General features: G+C 43.6%; 1 protein-coding gene across 1 annotated transcript in view; it reads left to right on the top strand.

The window, feature by feature from the left end:
- The window catches only part of ZC3H3 (zinc finger CCCH-type containing 3), a 155,140-nt gene that overhangs the window by 87,675 nt on the left and 49,767 nt on the right, over positions 1-17,698 (top strand). The window lies entirely within an intron of this gene.

The following is a 17,698-nucleotide window of genomic DNA, read 5'->3' as shown; positions in this document are numbered from 1 at the left end:
AGTTCATCTTTTCTTTTTTTTCTTTTACATAAATCCCTAAGACTGATGTGTTTGTCGGATTATTAGGTACCTACTGCTGAAGAACGAAGTGTATTACTTTAATAGTAGTAATAGAAAAATGAGTTTGAAAAGATTTTTGTTCTGCTCTTTTTATTTCCAATATTTGAAGACTTTATATGTATATAACAATATTTGTGCACAGTGTTGATGTGATTTTGCAATACATGGCATGGGCTGGGAGTTTTGGAACAAGGCTTTGCTGGAGACTGATGGAAATTGGGTACTTAGCCCCCTTTGCAGTCTCCTCTTTGGGTAATTTTTAACTGCTTTATAAAATATTTTTGCACTCCTGCAGTGATGGTAAATAGCATAAGAGTTGTTTTGTGTTCTCTTGGTGTGGTTTATTTGTGCTAGGGAACCAGTTTGGGCTTCAGACAGTAGCAGAGAGATTTTCCTTCAGTGCTACAAAGCAGACAGTCGTTTTCATCTGTGCCACCCAGGAATGCGATCCTTTTATTGCGATGGGGGCTCGTGAAGTCATTTGTCCTTGTTGACTGAGTATTTATGATGGCAGCTCTGGATGGTGTTTCCCTTAGATTGAATTTTATCAGCTGGCAAGAATTGTTCCCATCCTCCAGACACAGATCTTACCTGTTTGTTCCCATCCTTCATTTAGTTCTTGGCCATAGATACAGTCTGAGCATGGGGATCGGTGGTATTTCTGTAGCACCATATACGTTTGGGCTTTCTCCTGTTATTTTAATTTGCTTTATGGCAGCTCAGTATTCAAGGAACGTAAAACCGTTCAACACTTCTCATGAGCTGTTATCCCAACAACTCTTCATGATTATTAATAATAGTGCTCGGTTTTCTGCATTGCTTTTCATTATACCTCTCAAGGCAGGTAATCATAAAATCCTTAGGGTTGGAAAAGATAACTAAGATGATCAAATCCAACCATTATAATAGATGTAGGGAAGTATTGATAGTGGTTGAGTTGCAGGCTGGAGAGCAGGAGAGCTCTCATCACTTCTTAGGGAATGGGTTTTGAGGTTCACAGTGGTCACTGACCCAAAGGGAACTCGACATCCCTTTGGATCTGCTCCTCTGCAGCGTGCTGGGTCCTTCTTGAAGACAGCAGTGGGGATGCTCCAGATCTGTAAATTAGAGTAACTGAGATAATTTAGGAGAAGAACAGGATAAATCTGAGCGGGTGATAATGGGTCCTGGTGTAACCAAGCAATTGGCAGGTGACAGCTTAGTTGGTTCCAACAAGGTGTCAAGCAACCCCAAACTTTTGGGATATGGATCATCTCTCCGCAAAATTCCTGGGTGTTGCTATGGCTGGTGGTGGCACATCATGTTTTAGAGCACCAGGAGGTATTTGAGATTTCATCCCCAAAAAGTTGCTCCAGGTGGGACATGGCTTTGTCTTGTGTGAACTCCAGGAGATATGAAGATCCTTGTACGTCTAAGTTACCATCGAGGAGCATCACTGTCATATCCCTCATGCTGGGGACAGTCCTTGTGTGGCCAAGGCAGTAGATTGCCCACTGGGAAGGGCAGCTTTTTTTCTTCCCTTCTTCAAATGTGCTGTTTTTCCCTTTGTTTTGGAGGTTGTTTATATTTTTTCCCCAGCTCAGCAAGGTTCAGTGGTCCAGCTTCGCGCAGTGCAGAAGTGTAAGAAACACTCGGTTTAATTTGCGGTTAGATATCTGTTAAGATTGCATCCACTTCCCCAGTCAGCACTTAATTGGCAAGTCACTTGATTTAACAGCGTGGGAGCCGGCACCGGAAAAATGGCTTGAATAAATCACTGCCTGACGCCAGAAAATAGATATAATCTCAACATTAACTACATTAATAGTAGCAGGAGCCGAATTAAGAAAGCCATAAAGTAAAGGCAGGAGAGTATAAATTACAGCCACTGTGTCTTCTTCAAGCTCTGCTTTGCTCCTTCCCTGCCCCGCTGGACCTCTGCTCACCCGCAGTGGGGACAGACTGTGCCCTCTTGTAGGGACAGGAGCGATGCTCCGAGCTCGTACCTTTCCCAATTGTTGCCATCCCTTCTGGGGCACCACCAGCCTTGCCCCAGTCGCTTGTAATGGCTTAATACTGATTTCAGCATCATCCCGAATGCAAGCTAGTTGCTCTGCTGTTGCAATAATGCATTTCATTTTTGCTCTCCTTATTGGCCCCAGCCTTGGCACCCAGCCCATCCTTTGATCATGTCCATCTTTAACATGATTATTTTGGGGTGGGCAGGGGGAAGCAAGGCACTTATTCATGGTGGAGAAACCTTCATTAAGGTACAGGCTTCATGCATGCATCAAAGTGCCTGTCTGCCACTTCCCTAAGCAGAGTTTGCTTTCTTTGATGGATAAACTGAAACGGATTCTGGAATGTGGGATACTGAGAGAAATATATTCAGTTTCACCTCAATGGAAGTGAATTTGTGCATAGCGAGGCTGCAGAGCTCAGTCTCTGCCTTGCATCTTCTTGGTGGTGAGTCCCTGCAGCAGATAGAATCACAGAATCATTAAGGTTAGAAAAGACCTCCAATATCTCCAAATCCAACCAGCAACCCATCATCACCCTTTGCTTTGGGGCATTTGGGCTTTAGAATGGATGGTCTCATCCTTGACTCAGAAAACAGTGGTTTTAGATTTAGGTGCAAACATATCCAAGAGATTTGGGATTCTGAGATGGGGGTTGTGGCTGAGCATCCTTGTGAGGAGCACACCCTAGTAGGGTTAGCGTGCTCAATCTGTAACTCTCTGCTTGCCCTGTGTGTATCTTAGAGTAATTTCTTCATTAAAATATTTTTTTCATCCACCTTTGCCACTGCACTGAGTGGTCACAGGCATGGGTTGATGGTTGAATCAAGGTGATTTCAGTGGTCTTTCCAACTTTTATGATTCTGTGGAAGGCTGTGTCAGTGCCATGAATCAGTTTGGGGTTCATTTGGGAAGTTATCACTGTTTTTCATTCCAGTTCCTCTGGGTCTGATGCCAGCAGAGGGAGACATCTCTGTGTGAGTGGGGGAGGCCAAAGGCTGGTTAAATTTTAATGGGAGAGCACAAATGAATTTTTTGGATTTCACGTACGTGTTGAGCACGCACACATTGCTGAAATGGGGGACCAGGGATTTTATACCTTGGAACTGTAGAAATCCTTATGTGGCCTTATTAGAGCTGTGTCCCACATGTGCTGTGCTGCATAGGTGAGGATTTTCACAGCCAAAGGAACGTCAGAAACATTGGGCACTTGATTTTGCATCTGTGCCAGACCGTGTTTTGCACTAATCTCTTTCCCCTAATCCCTCCAAGGGCGTTTTGGAGTCATCCTTATATGACCAGTATATCCTGTCCAACCTACATGACCAACACATGCTTTTTTTTCCCCCCAGTTATTTACTAAATAGACGTGAGAGGTGTTTGTTCTATGGAAGCAAATATTAGATATTTCAATTTATGCTTCCTTTCTGAGCCTGGGAGAATTGTTGGGAACCTCTCCGAGTTCTGTTTTAATGGGAAGAAGGACAGATCCCCTCTTCCATGCCTTTACCTCCTGAACTTCTTAACTCCTAGCCAAGAGGAATGAGTGCCACTCGGTGTGGTTGCAGCTTTGCAAAGTACCCATCACTCCCCCTGAAATGGATTTTTAAAAGCGTCATTTTACGGAGAATTTTACTTTCCATCTTGTTGTTTATTAGGCTCTTAAAGGGAAAGCTTGTAATGCATCCATTGATCGAAATACCAATTGAATAGATGTGAGCACATAAAATAGTCCCGACCCTTTAATAATGGAGCAATATCATTTGTAATGTAGGCAATGCAATTAGTATTGCTAACCAATACACTGCCCCTTGATGGGTGCCTTTGAATCATTTTTATACTTTACAGTATATACTGAGTTCAAGCAGCCTTCCTTTTGTACTTTGGCATCTAAGTGGATCTAAATCCTTTATTTGCGTACCTGTGCGTGTTTGTTTATAAAATATGCATGCAAACGTTTATAAAGTATATATGTACTTACATAGTCATGCACAACACTTGTGTTCGGATATTTGCTGCTTTGATTGTAGGAAATCCAAGAATTTGTGCTAAGGGATCGGGAGCAGAGTTAGATGATTGCTTCCCAAGCCAAATTTTGTGGGTTGAACTGCAATAGGTGCCCAGAAGTGCTGATACCAGGTACATACATGGGTATGCCACAACTGCCCACTTAACATTTAAGAGAATCGTAGAATCATTAAGGTTGGAAAAGACCTCTAAGATAATCCAAGTGCAACTGTCAACCCATCACCACCACTCTGGGGGTGGTGAGACACTGGAACAGATTGCCCAGTGAGGTTGTTGATGCGCCCTCCTTGGAAGCATTCAAGGCCAGGCTGGGTTGGGCTTTGAACAACCTGGTCTAGTGAGAGGTGTCAATTCCTATAGCTGGGGGGTTCTTTTAGATCACTCTTTGATCTTTGACATCCCTTCCAACCCAAACTATTATACGATTCTATGATTAAAGTTGGAGAAAACCACTGAGATCATCAAGTCCAACCACCATCCCATCACCACCATGACCACTCATAGAGTCATGCAATCATTAGTTGGAAAAGACCTCCAAGACATGTCCAACTTGCAGCCCGTCCCCTGTCCCGTGCAATAAAGGCAGCTCTTCTTCACTGTGGAGTGTTCTCTGGCATGTGCACCTATTGGGTAGTGCTGTGCAGTGCTGACTCAAGTGATGACAAATAATTGTTTGCATTTTGATACACTGGCTAAGCACAGTGCTCTGAACAGTGAGGCATATGCAGCCAGGCTTTCAGTTTTGATAAAGGAATTTGAGAATAGGTTTCAAGATTGCAAAAGAACCCATCAGTTCATATTTGCAGCGCCATTTTCAGTTTATATAAATACATTACCTGCACATCTTCAAATGGAATGTGTAGAGTTGTAGTCAGATATTCAACTCAAAAATCTGATCATGTCTCTTTACCAGACTTTCATAATCCCCGCCTTACCAGAGAGAAATATCCTTCGGATCACAATCACACCTTATTCGTGGCATTGCCTTTTGGCAGTATGTGAACACTTGTCAAGGATGAAGTACAAGAAGATTAAAATTTCATCAAAAACCTCTGATGGAGGCCTTGATACCTCACCAAGAATTGCAGCCCCTTCCATTGAACCAGACCGATCCATTAGTTTCACAATAACAAGGTCAAATATCCCACTAGTTTTATGGTTTTTTATTCCTTTCTTTTTTAAAATGTTTTAAGAAAAATGTTAAGAATTAAAAAAAGGTAACAAAATTGTGTATTTTACGAAGGCTGCTCCAAAAATAATGCCTCCTGTTTTATTATGTTGGCCCGTGACATCAGAAGCAGCATTGGCGATATGGCAGTAGAGAATAAACTTTTCCACCAGTATTCTGTTATGTTTTGTTGCTATGTGGCAGATGGCACTGGAGGAGTGGTCAGACTGACACAGAAGTGGGCATGAAGCAAAGATGTGGAATTTAACTCCTCCATGTAGAAAAAATTACAGCCGTTGACATTCATCAACACTTAATGAATGCTTATGAAGACCAAACAGTGGATGTGAGCATAGTGAGGCAGTGCTGTGCATTTCAGCTGTGATGACAGTGGCAGTCTGCTGGTGCAGATTTTGATGAGCGTGCATGAAGGCTCTTGTTCATCACAGGTGAAAACGCATAGGTAATGGTGGTGACTGTGTTGAAAAACAGTGATTTGTAGATGAGAATTTGTCCTATCAAATAGTGTTGTTATCCTCATTTTATCAGTTGTCATTTGAAATAAATAGGATGATTTCTGTTTACTCACTGTGGCCCAGACAAGGCAACAGTTTGGACACAAATGTCTAAGACCATCCAGTCCAACTGCCGACCCATCACCACCTGGAGGAGAAACGTTTATTAGTTATTCCTTAGTGCAATAAGAGCACAGCAAACCCAATTTTCTTGCTGGGGAAGTAAAAGAGAAGCACAGCCCCACAAAACTTTTTTCACCTCTTCCCTGTGGATCAGACCCCAGTGCAGTGTTTCCATTGAGCCCTGCTGCCTGACTGAGTTATTAGTTTTCTGTAATTAAAACGTAGACTGTTCTTGCTTCTAGTGGTGTTATTATTATTTTTTCCCGCGTCAGAAAAAGAGCATTTAAAAAGGAGCTGCCTCTGGAAAAAGCAATTATGCTGTGTATTTTTGGAAAGCAAGGAGTGAAAGCCTTAAATGGGGTCTGGCTGAGTATTTCCTGGCTTCCCTCCATGTTTTAGAGGCTCTGTAGCCAGTCACTGAGGGTGGTAGCACGCTGCTGAAAGGATTAAGCATTAATGTCCCATCCCGCATGGCTATGGGACCCAGTCCTGCCTTTCTCGTGTGCTATGAGAGCTCCATTTCAGCTAATCAGAATTAAACCGTAATGAACTTTGTCCAATCGTCTGAGCTAATGGAGGTAAAAGGAATCTAATTAATGGGACAATGGTCCCCTGGTCTTCCCGGTATAATTACTGATCTGCTGCAGCATTAGAGGAGTGTGTTGGAAAGCTGTGTATTAGGGGCTGTCAGCATTTCCATTCTCCATCTTTGCTTAAGCGGTTTAACAGGACGCTGTCATGGGTTTTAGTCTGAATGTTGACCTACCTTGAAAACAGCTTCATCTGGACTATCACGTCTTCCTGAGCAGTTCTTTTGTCTTTTCTCCAGGCCACTGTTCCATTGGAGAAGTTTTTACAGTGTTAGGACTTTACTGGATTGATTAACTTTTGGACATTTCAGAAAATCTGTTGATGACCCAATTCTGGTGGGATCAGACCTCCTCCTATGGAGAAACTAAGCAAAGTGGTTTGGAGTTGGGCTTTCAGGTGGTCAAGCAAAGCTGCTTTAGGCTGGGCTTGGACAGAAGATGGGTTTCTGAAGCATGAGGAGGTGTGTAACCCTTCGTAAGCCATGGAGAAGAGCCGTGCAAGGAGCTGAAACAGGAATTGAGGAAGAAGGGAGAAGTTATGAATTATCACAGAATCACAGGATTGTAGGGGTTGGAAGGGACCTCTAGAGATCATCGAGACCAACCCCCTTATGAAGGCAACGTTTCAGAAATTGGAGAGAAATTGAGCTGGACAGGCAACCTCAACAAAAATCTGACTTCATCCATACCCCAACAGAAGAGCCCCAGCTGTGGGTCACTGGGGTAAAACAGCAATGTATAGAATTCCCTGTGAAACTCAAACCCTGGCAAACTGAATGCAGTCATCTTGGCCAAAACCCTCTGGTCAGGAGGTCATGAAGCCAACAGAGCTGCTGTCAACCATGGAATGAGAACAGAATAAGAGGCCAACATAATGCCAAGCAGCCTTTAGGAAAGAGAGAGCCACAAGAAGATGAGTGATTGAGACCGCAGCAGCTGTTTGCTGTCAGGAATGATGATGAAGCATTAATTACAGGCAGAAGCAGCATTCTGCTGGGAGCAATACTGTCCTGCTGGCAGCTCAGCAAAGATGCATTGAGCTGGTGGAGCCGGGCACCTTTGCTTGGGTGAAAGTGTGGAAGGAAAAACTGGATGGAAACCCGGTCATGGATCTAGGAGAAGGGTTTATGGCAGGAAATGAAGTGGGTGGAATATTTCTCACAGGGTATGTATGATATGAGGGGAACTCATAGGGTACTGATGTAGATTTGGCCAGTTTCTGTCTATGTCTGGCAAGTTGTAAGAGTGACAAGAGAGGTCAGAGGTGATTTTAAGACTGCTGAAATTGAAATTGAAACTGAAGTGCATCCTTATGCAAAGGCTAGAATGACCGTAGTGCATCAGTGAAATCTTATTTAGCCTTGTTTTAGGGAGAGAGGTTTCAGTGCATCCGGTAACGTGTGTGATCTTAAAACAGGGCTGTGCCTGTAACAACTGATGGCTTTTTGCTTGTCCCTCTGTCACCAGCATCTGATCACTCAATTCCAGTTACATTAGAGAAGGAGATGCCAATTAAATGCTTGGCATTAGCAACGCTTTCAAATTTAACAGGAAAACTCTCTTGTTATCCCCAAGTAATTAAACACTCAGTCAATATCCGTCTGCAGTAATCCTCTCTGGCTGTTCTGGGGGGTTCTGCAAGTTAGGAAAGCTGCTATGGGATCAGCTCAGAGCCATTGCTTGTGATGGATTGGGAGCCAAGTTATGGCCCTGGTTTGCTTCTGAGATATCCCACTGTGAGATGTCAGTACTCAATGGCATCATTAGCTGACCCTCTTTTAATAATATCCCCTTTTTCTGATGCTCTTTTGCATTTGGTGAGGCTGGTAGGAAGCTGTTATGCTTGGACTGCCTTCCACCGTAATTCCCACCATAATTGGTACTGATGGATTTAATTTCTTCTCATCTTGCTATCCTGTCCCATCTTTCATTTACAAAGTCTTTAAGGCAGGAATGCACTTTTTCTTCTAGTTTGCAAAGGGAAGAAATAAAACTACCTTAGGCTGCTGAGCTGCAGTGCTGGCAGTATGGCAATGGGGTGTGTGCAGAAGTGGGTGCAGACATAGCCCCTGAGCATTGGGGCCCTTCAAACTCAGGATATTCAATGATTCTATGATTTATGTATCAACGTGTCCCGATTTGTATGGGGAAAAGGGTAAAAACTGTATAAAACCGTAGAATCTTAGAATATCCCAAAGTGGAAGGGACCCAACAGGGACCATCAATTCCAACTCCTGGCTTCACACAGCACCCCCCAAAATCCAAACCCTGCGTGTGAGAACATTGACTGTATGTTCCTTGAGCTCTGACAGCTTGGGGCCATGACCACTGCCATGGGGATCCTGTTCCATGTGTGACGACCTAAAAAAGTGAAGAACCTTTTCCTAACACCCAACCTGACCCTCGCCACAACTTCGTCTCATTCCTTGGAGCCCTTCCCAGCATTTAGAAGGGGGCATGCTGTCAGGTGAAAGTGCCTTCGAAGAACTTTAATGCATTTATAAATGAGAATAGAGCTGTTCTAAAGGCAGCTTGCAGCATTACCTTGAATTGCCAAAATGCACAGTTGAGGCTGTATGTGATACCACCAGGAGCAGCACTAACAGCACAAATATTGCTGACATGGTAGAAAGCCTGTTGCCATGCTGTTGTCTTGCATAATAGTTGAAAATGAAGGGAGTAGAGAGGAAACGAAGGAGGCTAAACATGTCACAGGACATTAAAGTTTATTTGCTCCTTTCAGTTTGCTTTTGCTGCTTAAGCTATTTGCCTCTGTGGAGCTCCTTGGTGGTTATTGACCAACAAGTGATACTGTAGGTGGATCAGCCTCTGGGTAGTTGGTCCTGAGCCTGCTAGCTACTTCCTTTGCTTTTCTGCAGAAAAAGGGGAATCTTAGCACGTCTTCAAATGGAAAGGGGACATTCCAACATGACTTGAAGCCTTGGGTTTTGGTGTTATCTTGTGTTCTCCCTTACAGAGTCTCCCACCAGTCTCTCAAAACAATTTAGAGTTGATGCCAAGAATGCAAGATACTCTGAATTATTTGGTTTATTTGATTAGCTGAGTAGAGAACTTTTGTCTTCCTTGAGGTAATAACTGCATCTTCTCTGCATTTTGAGAGATCCTGATGGGATTTAAGAGCTTTCCCTGCCACATGGCTTTACCCTCACTACGTGGCCAAGACAGTGGAGCTGCCAAGCTTGAAGCCTTGTCTGTGTTTTTTTGGGGAGCCATAGGGAAATGAAAGGGAACGTGGAGCTGAAAGGCATTCAAGAAAAAGAAAAAGGAATTAAATTCAGCGGGGTTATGATGCATGGCCAGCAAATCCCTGGAGAAAAGGCAGCACAGGGCTTCCCTCTGCTCCTGCTTGGAGCAATTGAGGAAGGGAGACATGAGCCAGCTCCTGGCTTGCTTGTGGATCACGTGCAGCCCAAACTGTATCCTCTTCTGCAGGCTTAATTAGACTTTTTTATGGCACTAATGCTCCAAGTTTTAATCCCCAGCTTGGAGCAGGATTTATGATGTTGGGCACATTTCTTTTCACAGGCTGTGTGGGTGGTGAGGGAAGACCAGTGTGGCTCTTGTGTGGAGCAAAAACATGACTTTTATATAAACTATTGGCTGAAATGTGAAGTTTTGAATGAGTTTTGCAGCCCAAAGGAGCTGCTGCTGAGTGCTCTGGGTGATTTTGGTTTTGGCATGGAGGGAGCTTGTGTTGGGTCTGGAACTGTCCCCAAATAGCTGTAGGGTGAGCTGATGGGCTCTGATGTGAATCAACAGCTTGCTTTTGAGTGTGCCACAGGGAGTCCTGCCTTGGAGAGGTGGCACCAACAGTAGAGTTGATAAGCTTGAAACCTGCAGAGAATTTTCAGAATCCAAAGATGCTACTTGTGGAGATGGGTCCTGCATTGTGGATGCTTGGATCTCGTCTCCTTCCTGGCTTTTCAACTTCAGAGGAGGAAAGGAGGAGAGAAACTGGGGAAAAACAAAGCAGAGAATGATGCTAGAAACAGGTGAGGAACCCCAAATAATTTATTTTTCATCCTTCTTGCATTTGTTGTTCCCACTCCAGAGCAAAGTCTTCCTTCATTGATATCATCATTGTCCCCATGCGAAGCTGATCTCTGTGTACTGGAATAGGGATGGAAGCTTTGGGGCTTTGCTTTCCAGATCCTATGATTCACAAATCATAGAGTCATTAGGGTTGGAAAAGACCTCAAGATCACCAAGTCCAACCCAGTCCCATCCCCGCCATGCCCACCAACCATGTCCCTCCGTCAGGATTTAAACCCTCAAGGTGGAAATCCTTGATCTGAATCACCAAGTCTGGTCTTGATCCATGTCTGTATTCACCAACAGTGTTTCTGGAGGAGTCTGTGTTATTGTGGTTGGTAAACGTAATGTAGTTGCAACTATTTTTCCTTCACAAGTCAGGAGGACTTATTAGACACGTACATCTTTATTTAGGCAATTTTGTGGCTTAACTCATTGAGGTTGATAATTTTTCTCAGGTTTTGAAAATGGTAAATGAGATCTGTGCCAGATTATTTTTACTTGAGATCAGCATTGAGATGCATTTGAATGGCAATTCAGGTTCCGTTCAACTGAACTCCAAGTGTTTTTAAGTGTTTGTTGCGTTTTCTGAGTCATACTGGATGCCCAGGAAGAAAATCTGAGCTGCTGAGTGCACATTTCATAGTTACCACAGGTTATTGAAAACAGAGATTTGTTTACAAACAAATGAGATTATTGCTGGTAATCATATTTTCAAATCTAATGGATTCCCTGGAGTATAAGACAATTTGAACTGAGTTATCTGAATAACTAAAATAAAGTTATTTTTGTTAATGTTAGGTCTGAAGTAGTAGTAGGAAGTATTTATTTGAGAACTGACATTTCTTAGTTAGAAGAAGAAAGCGATAGTGTGCAGACCTGATGTGAAAATCAAACATTGAATGGAATCACTTGTTTTTCCTTATGTATTTAGGTGTGAGCAGTACTCAAGCTGCAGGAGCTCGGAGCACTGCTGGGGTATTGGAGGAGCACCAAATAAGATTTGAACCCAAATCTTATTTTGTTCTGTTACATGCTAAGGAACAAGGATACTGTAGGTGGCTTTTTTTCCCCCAGAAATATTGTGTTTCTTACCCAAAACAGCCCTTTGCATTGCCACCTATGGGGCTGTGGCAGTCGATTCCCTCCTGTTTGGCCCTGCAGCACACCCCAGCCCAGCATCATCTGCTCTTTCCTTGGGAGCCAAGTGCCAGCATGTAAATGTGATTTCTTACTATGTAAGGATTACTAAAAAAAAAATAAATAAGCTAAGCCTGAAGAAGATATCCAGAAGTAAAAGAAAACCATCCTTTAAGAGCCACTTGTATTGCCGTGAGCTCCAAGAAATCCTCTCCGTTTCAACTGGCTGGAGTGCCATCAGGATGCTCTTACCCTGCTCTCTGTTTTGTATTAAATTTAAATACATCAGACAGCTTGGTATTTCAGACATAGGTGAGTTTATGTGTGCTTGTTTGAGTTTCAATAAGTGGTGTGCATGTGTGGATAACATGTGGGCGTTAAACCTGAGCATCTGCTCACTCCAGCGTGGATAGTCCTTTCTCACTTCCCAAGTTCTTGAATTGGAAATCTCCCCCTTTTTTTTTTCTTTTCTTTTTTTTTTTTTTTTTTTTTTTTTTTGGTGTTTATTTAAGAGTGATTGAATTTCAGCAGTGTTTGCTGTGTAGTGAATGAAGTTTCAGTGGATTTGTTTCATTTCAAGCAGTTTCACTGTGTTCGGAAGCAAGGAGTTTGGACTCATTTGGTCCAGTTGTCACTTTGGACTTAATGCCACATGCTGTGAAGTTGCTCTTGCAAACTTGCAAAGAAGTGGTTCAGTGGTTAACCAAAAGAAAGGGAAATGGGAATGGGAATGGGAATGGGAATGGGAATGGGAAAGAAAAAAAAGGAAGGGAATGGGAAAGAAAAAAGGGAAGGGAAGGGAAGGGGAAGGGATGTGAGGGGAGGAGAGGAGAGGAGAGGGGAAGGGAGGGGAGGAAGAGGGAAGGAAGAGGGAAAGAAAAGGGGAAGGGGAAAGAAAGGGAAAGGGAAAGGAAGGAAAGGGAAAAGGGAAAGGGAAAGGGGAAAGGGAAAAAAAAAGGGAAAGGGAAAGGGAAAAGGAAAAGGAAATGGAAAATCAAGACTTGGTCAAAATGAGTGTTTATGAAGTTGTTGCTTGAAATCTCTGGACTCAGACAAGGTTTCTGGTACTTCTAGTTGGACTGGGTGACCTTTAAAGGTCCCTTTCAGGTCAAACAATTCTATGATTCAAGAGATGCGTGGTAAGAACCCAGATCTTCAGCTACAAAGTGTTTTATTGGCCCAGGACTTGCACCCAGAACATTTTTAGTGCAGATACAGAGATTTCGCCATCAAGCCTGGCTCTGGTGTTGATGTTGGATCTTCAACAACTGCTATACTGTTTTTAAACATTTTTATAGTATCTTTCTACCCCCTTTTGATTAAAAAATTTTATTCCCCTGTCCACCCCAGGGTGGGGGAAAGACAACCCTCAACCTTGTGTAGTCAAGGTTATGGCGATAAATTCTGTAGCATTGTCACTTCTATTCGGAGTAAATTGGCTGGCCGCTTTCGGGCTGAAGGGAAGATAATTTGCTGTAGTATTTCAAATGGATTAGAAATGGATTTGAAGGGAAAGTTCATGCCTCCCATTACAAAGGCTAAAAAGAAGACTATCTTAAGGCACTGTTCACACTCTGGCCTTCATTATCCACGCTTAATACCTTTCCTATTTTCCAGTGTTAATGAAATTTCCTGCCGGAGCGGGTCTTCTGGACGGACGGGAGAACTCTTTAGATCCGAGGGTTTGTGCTGCAGAAAGGGAATTACAAGCCCCTCGTGTTGAGAGCTGGCGTATTCTTCAGGTCCTTGGCCTGGCTATTATCTCATTAATTCTATCCTCTCTTCTCAATACAGTTCATTTCCAAAGGCCGTCCTTTCCATTAGGGTAACAATTCAGTGCAGTGCCGTGACACCGCCAGGGATGAAAAGAGACAAGGGGTTTTGTGATGCTCTGTTGGTGACATCTCTTGGCCCAACAGTGGCTGTCCCCAGGGTCGGTGTCACTGCCTGTGGGTGAAGGTGATGCTGGTGGAGTGAAGTTGTTGGGGCTACAACTTTCCATAGGGTTGGACCATTGAGTTTCTCTGTTCGTCTACATGAGCTTAGGTTAAGCTTAGAGTTTTCTATATAAAACATATTTTACTTTCAATTTTGAATCAAAGAGGCCTTCTGGAAGTAAATAACAGAAGATGCCAGAGCTCAAGTTCACCAGCTGAAATTCCCTGTGAAGCATCTCCTGGAGAGCAGCATCTCCAAACCTGTGCATTTGCATGGTGTGAATGTGTGCTGGGAACCACAAGAATTTTGGGCAACTTAGCTCGGAACATGGGAATTTCAGGCAGCGTGGCTCAGAACATGAGAATTTTGGGGATAGGATGTCCCGAACTCAGGGGTTTGGGAACACTCCTCACCAAGTGATTAAAAAACTGCTGAAGCAGTAATGCAACCTGTCTGTCTGTCTCCAGTAGGGAAAACAGCTGTAAAGGTTATTGGAGCAGATTACAACTCCTTTTGAGAAATGGTTGCCTTTTATTTTTTGTTTTTCTTCCCCCTGTTAACTTTGACTTTTTAGAAATGAGTTTCCAGGAGCCCGAGTTGTCCTCATAGCAATGTTCCCATTGCAGAATCACCCAAAGAGTGGAAATGGAGGTGGCCACCCTTTGGGCGATGAGAACCTAACTCTAAACTCAAACCCTAACCCTGAAACCCTAACCCCTAAACTCTAAACGTGTGCCTAATCTTAAGCCTGAATCCCTAAACCCTATGGCTAGCCCTCACCCCATGCCTAACCCCCAACCCTATGCCTAACCCCTAAACCCTAACCCTAAAGCCTAAACCCTAACCCGTGTTTTATCTTGGTGGCTTTACTTTCAGTCAACCTCAGTGATAATTTTTCTACAGAAATGCAAAATTGGAGGAGGTTCAGTACACGTTGATGGGTGCAGGGCAAAAGTCTTAGAAAAGTCTCTGCAGGGAGATGTGGGACCCATGGTCCTTTGGTGCATAACGCTGTTCTGATCCTTCTCCTTTTTTTTTATTTGTTTATTCTTTTTTCTTTTTTTTTTTTTTAAACGCCGGTTTATAAAAGTATAAAACGTTTTATAAAGTGCAGCTCTCACCGCTCGGTGCTCGGCCGGCAGCTGCTACCTGCTCTCTCTCTGCTCACATAGGCAGGGTCAGATGCCAGTGGGTAATAACACTGTGATAAATGGTGACTTTGTAACGAGGGCCACTTCAACGCTTGGAAGGAGCACAAAAAAGGTGAGAAAATAAATATCCAGAGCATTTGCGGGAACTGCGTTTTGTTGGACTAAATCCATCTTACAACTCTAGGAGGGTTGTTTTTTTCCCCCAATCTTTTTTTTTTTTTTTATTATTATTTTTTTATTTTGGACCCCACTGACATTATTTTCACAGGAAAGCGTACTGAGCATGAGAGCATTTCTCTAAATCAGTGTTTTTCAGAGCAAGAATCTCTTTGATTCTACCCCAGGGAAATGGTGGATTCACCATCCCTGGAGGATTTCAAGAATTGTGGAGATGTGGCACTGAGTGACATGGTTAGTGGGCCTGGTGGGGATGAGTTGGGGTAAGACTTGGTGATCTTCTAGGTCTTTTCTGATCTTAATGATTCTATGATATGCAAATTGATGTTTGCAGCATACACTGAAGTTGTGATGGTCATGTGCAGAGGGTCACCTACCAACTTTAGTCTTTTCTAGACATTTGGTGTGGAATTTCCTTCAAAAGGGCTACATTTGGTTGGGCTCTGCTTAGTTCACAGTGGATTTTACCAGGGAGCTTTACTGCATCTTGAGTGATGCTTTTATCTTCTTGGGGCTCCAATGCGGTTCTGTCCATGCCATTTGATGTTTATCATCAATGTGGTGTACCTTTTTATAGCAAATGGAGCTATGGTGCACAATGCACCATCTAGCAGATGTTAAATAAATCAGAGTAATGGCACAAGCATGAATCAGTCCTCATTGTGTCCCTATTCCTTTTGACATCCCCTTCCTCCAAATCTCTCCTCTTTACCTCCGAACTTTCCCACGAACTCTGCATTCCTAGTGATTTGTGTGCAAGGTGCCCAGCTTGGGAGAATCAAAGAATCATTAAGGTTGGAAAAGACCACTAAGATCACCAAATCCAACCACCACTATGTCCATTCGTAGAGTCATAGAATCATTAAGGTTGGAGAAAACTTTCAAGATCAATCCAACCATCGACCCATCCCCTCTGTGCCCACTAAGCTGTGTCCCTCAGTGCCACATCTGCCCTTTTCTTGAACACCTCCAGGGATGAGGACTGAACTTGAACACATAACAGCCAGCATGGCTTTATCAAGGTCAGGGTTTGCCTGTCCAACCTAGTGTCCTTCTGCAGTGGCCTAACTGCACCAATGACAAGGGAAGGGCCACTGATGTCATCTATCTGGACTTCAGTTAGGCCTTTGACCTGGTCCCACATAACATCCTTCTCTTCTAATTGGAAAGATAGGAGTTTGATGGGTGGACTGTTTGGTGGTAAAGGATCTGGGTGTGAGATCACATCCAGAGAGTGGTGATCAGTGACTCAGTGTTCAGATGGAGATCAGTGATGAGTGATGACCCTCAGAGGCCAGTGCTGGGACCAGTGCTTTTCTTCAGTGATATTGACAGATACATCCAGTTGCAGTCCTTGGTACTAGAGAGACATGGACCTTTTGGAGTGTTGGGTATAAGGAAAAAGATTTTTACAGTAAAGGTAGTGAGGCACTGGAAGAGATTGTCCAGAGATCCCCATCCCTAGAGACAATCAAGGTCAGGCTGGATGGGGTTCTGAGCAACCTGACCTATCTGTGGGTGTCCCTGTTCATGGCAGGGAGGTTGGACTAGATGACCTTTACAAGTTCCCTTCCAACTCAAACCATTCTATGGCTCTATGATCAGCCATTACCACTGAGCATCCCATGCCTCCTCATCCCATGCGTTTCCATTGGCAAGACTGGAAGGGTTCCTGTGTGTTATGGTACTTCTCAGGGAAGTGGTGGAGTTACCATCTGTGGAGTTTTTGGGTAGATGTCACATTATGTGACGTGGTTTAGTGCTATGGTGGTGATGAATTGATGGTTGGGCTGGATGATCTTAGTGGTCTCTCCACCCTTACTGATTCTGTGATTCTATATGCTGTGCCTGCAGCAAGAAGATGACCGTGGGGAGATGTGTGCAAACTGCCTTCTCAATGGAGACCTTTCTTCAGCTCTTGGGATCTACATCAGCTGCAACTCCCTAAGAGCTGAAGGATTGCAAAGAGGCTGTTCCTTGTAAAATTTCAAGTTTTCTGCTCATCTCCTTAGCAAGAGCCCAAAGAAACTGCACCCAGTGCAGCAGAGCACTTCTTTGTCCCAATCCCCTCTGCAAATCTGGCAGTAATTCTGTGAGGTTGGTAGCCAGTGGCAACAGCCCTATTAAATGAATAGGCTGTCACGCTAAGCACTAAGAAATGTAACTATTACATTTTACAATTCTCTCTTTCTTTGCAGCACATGTTCATTTAAAGGTAATGCTCTCCAGGGTTTGCATTCTGCTGATAGGATAGCAGGCCTTAATTTACAGATATTCTTCAGTAATGCGCGGTTTATATACGTTCTGCTAATAGCATTATGAGCATAGTTTGTACTAATACAAAATTAGAGCTCTAATTTGCATAAACAAATTACTGTTTGGATTAGTGCTAAATGGTTAAGACGACTGATATTGGAGTAGATTTGATTTGGCTGGAACAGCTCTGTTTGCATAACGGCATATGTACAGCAATGAGCCGGGTGGCGGATGGGGAGAGAGATGGCATCGTGCAGGGTGTCAGGTTGGGAACCGGAAGGGTTTTTTGGTGACAGATGAGCCCATCCAGGAAGGATTTGTCCCCAGGGTGTCACTTGAGAGCTTCTGAAACCTGTCCTTCGCCTGTTGAGCAAACAGACGTTAGGAACGACACCAGTGCGTGTGACTATAGCACAGCTCCTGACCCATTGTCATCCTCACTGCAGAGCTAGTAGGAAGAACGTGTCTTCTCAGAGGAAATAGCAGAGAGATGGGGAGCTGG

The sequence above is a fragment of the Lagopus leucura genome, unplaced genomic scaffold (assembly GCF_019238085.1).
Source record: "Lagopus leucura isolate 7727_CA_CO unplaced genomic scaffold, USGS_WTPT01 Super-Scaffold_100002, whole genome shotgun sequence".
Classification (NCBI taxonomy): Eukaryota; Metazoa; Chordata; class Aves; order Galliformes; family Phasianidae; genus Lagopus; species Lagopus leucura.
Note: the sequence above shows the minus strand (reverse complement) of the source record. Positions and strands in the feature narration are given on the sequence as shown.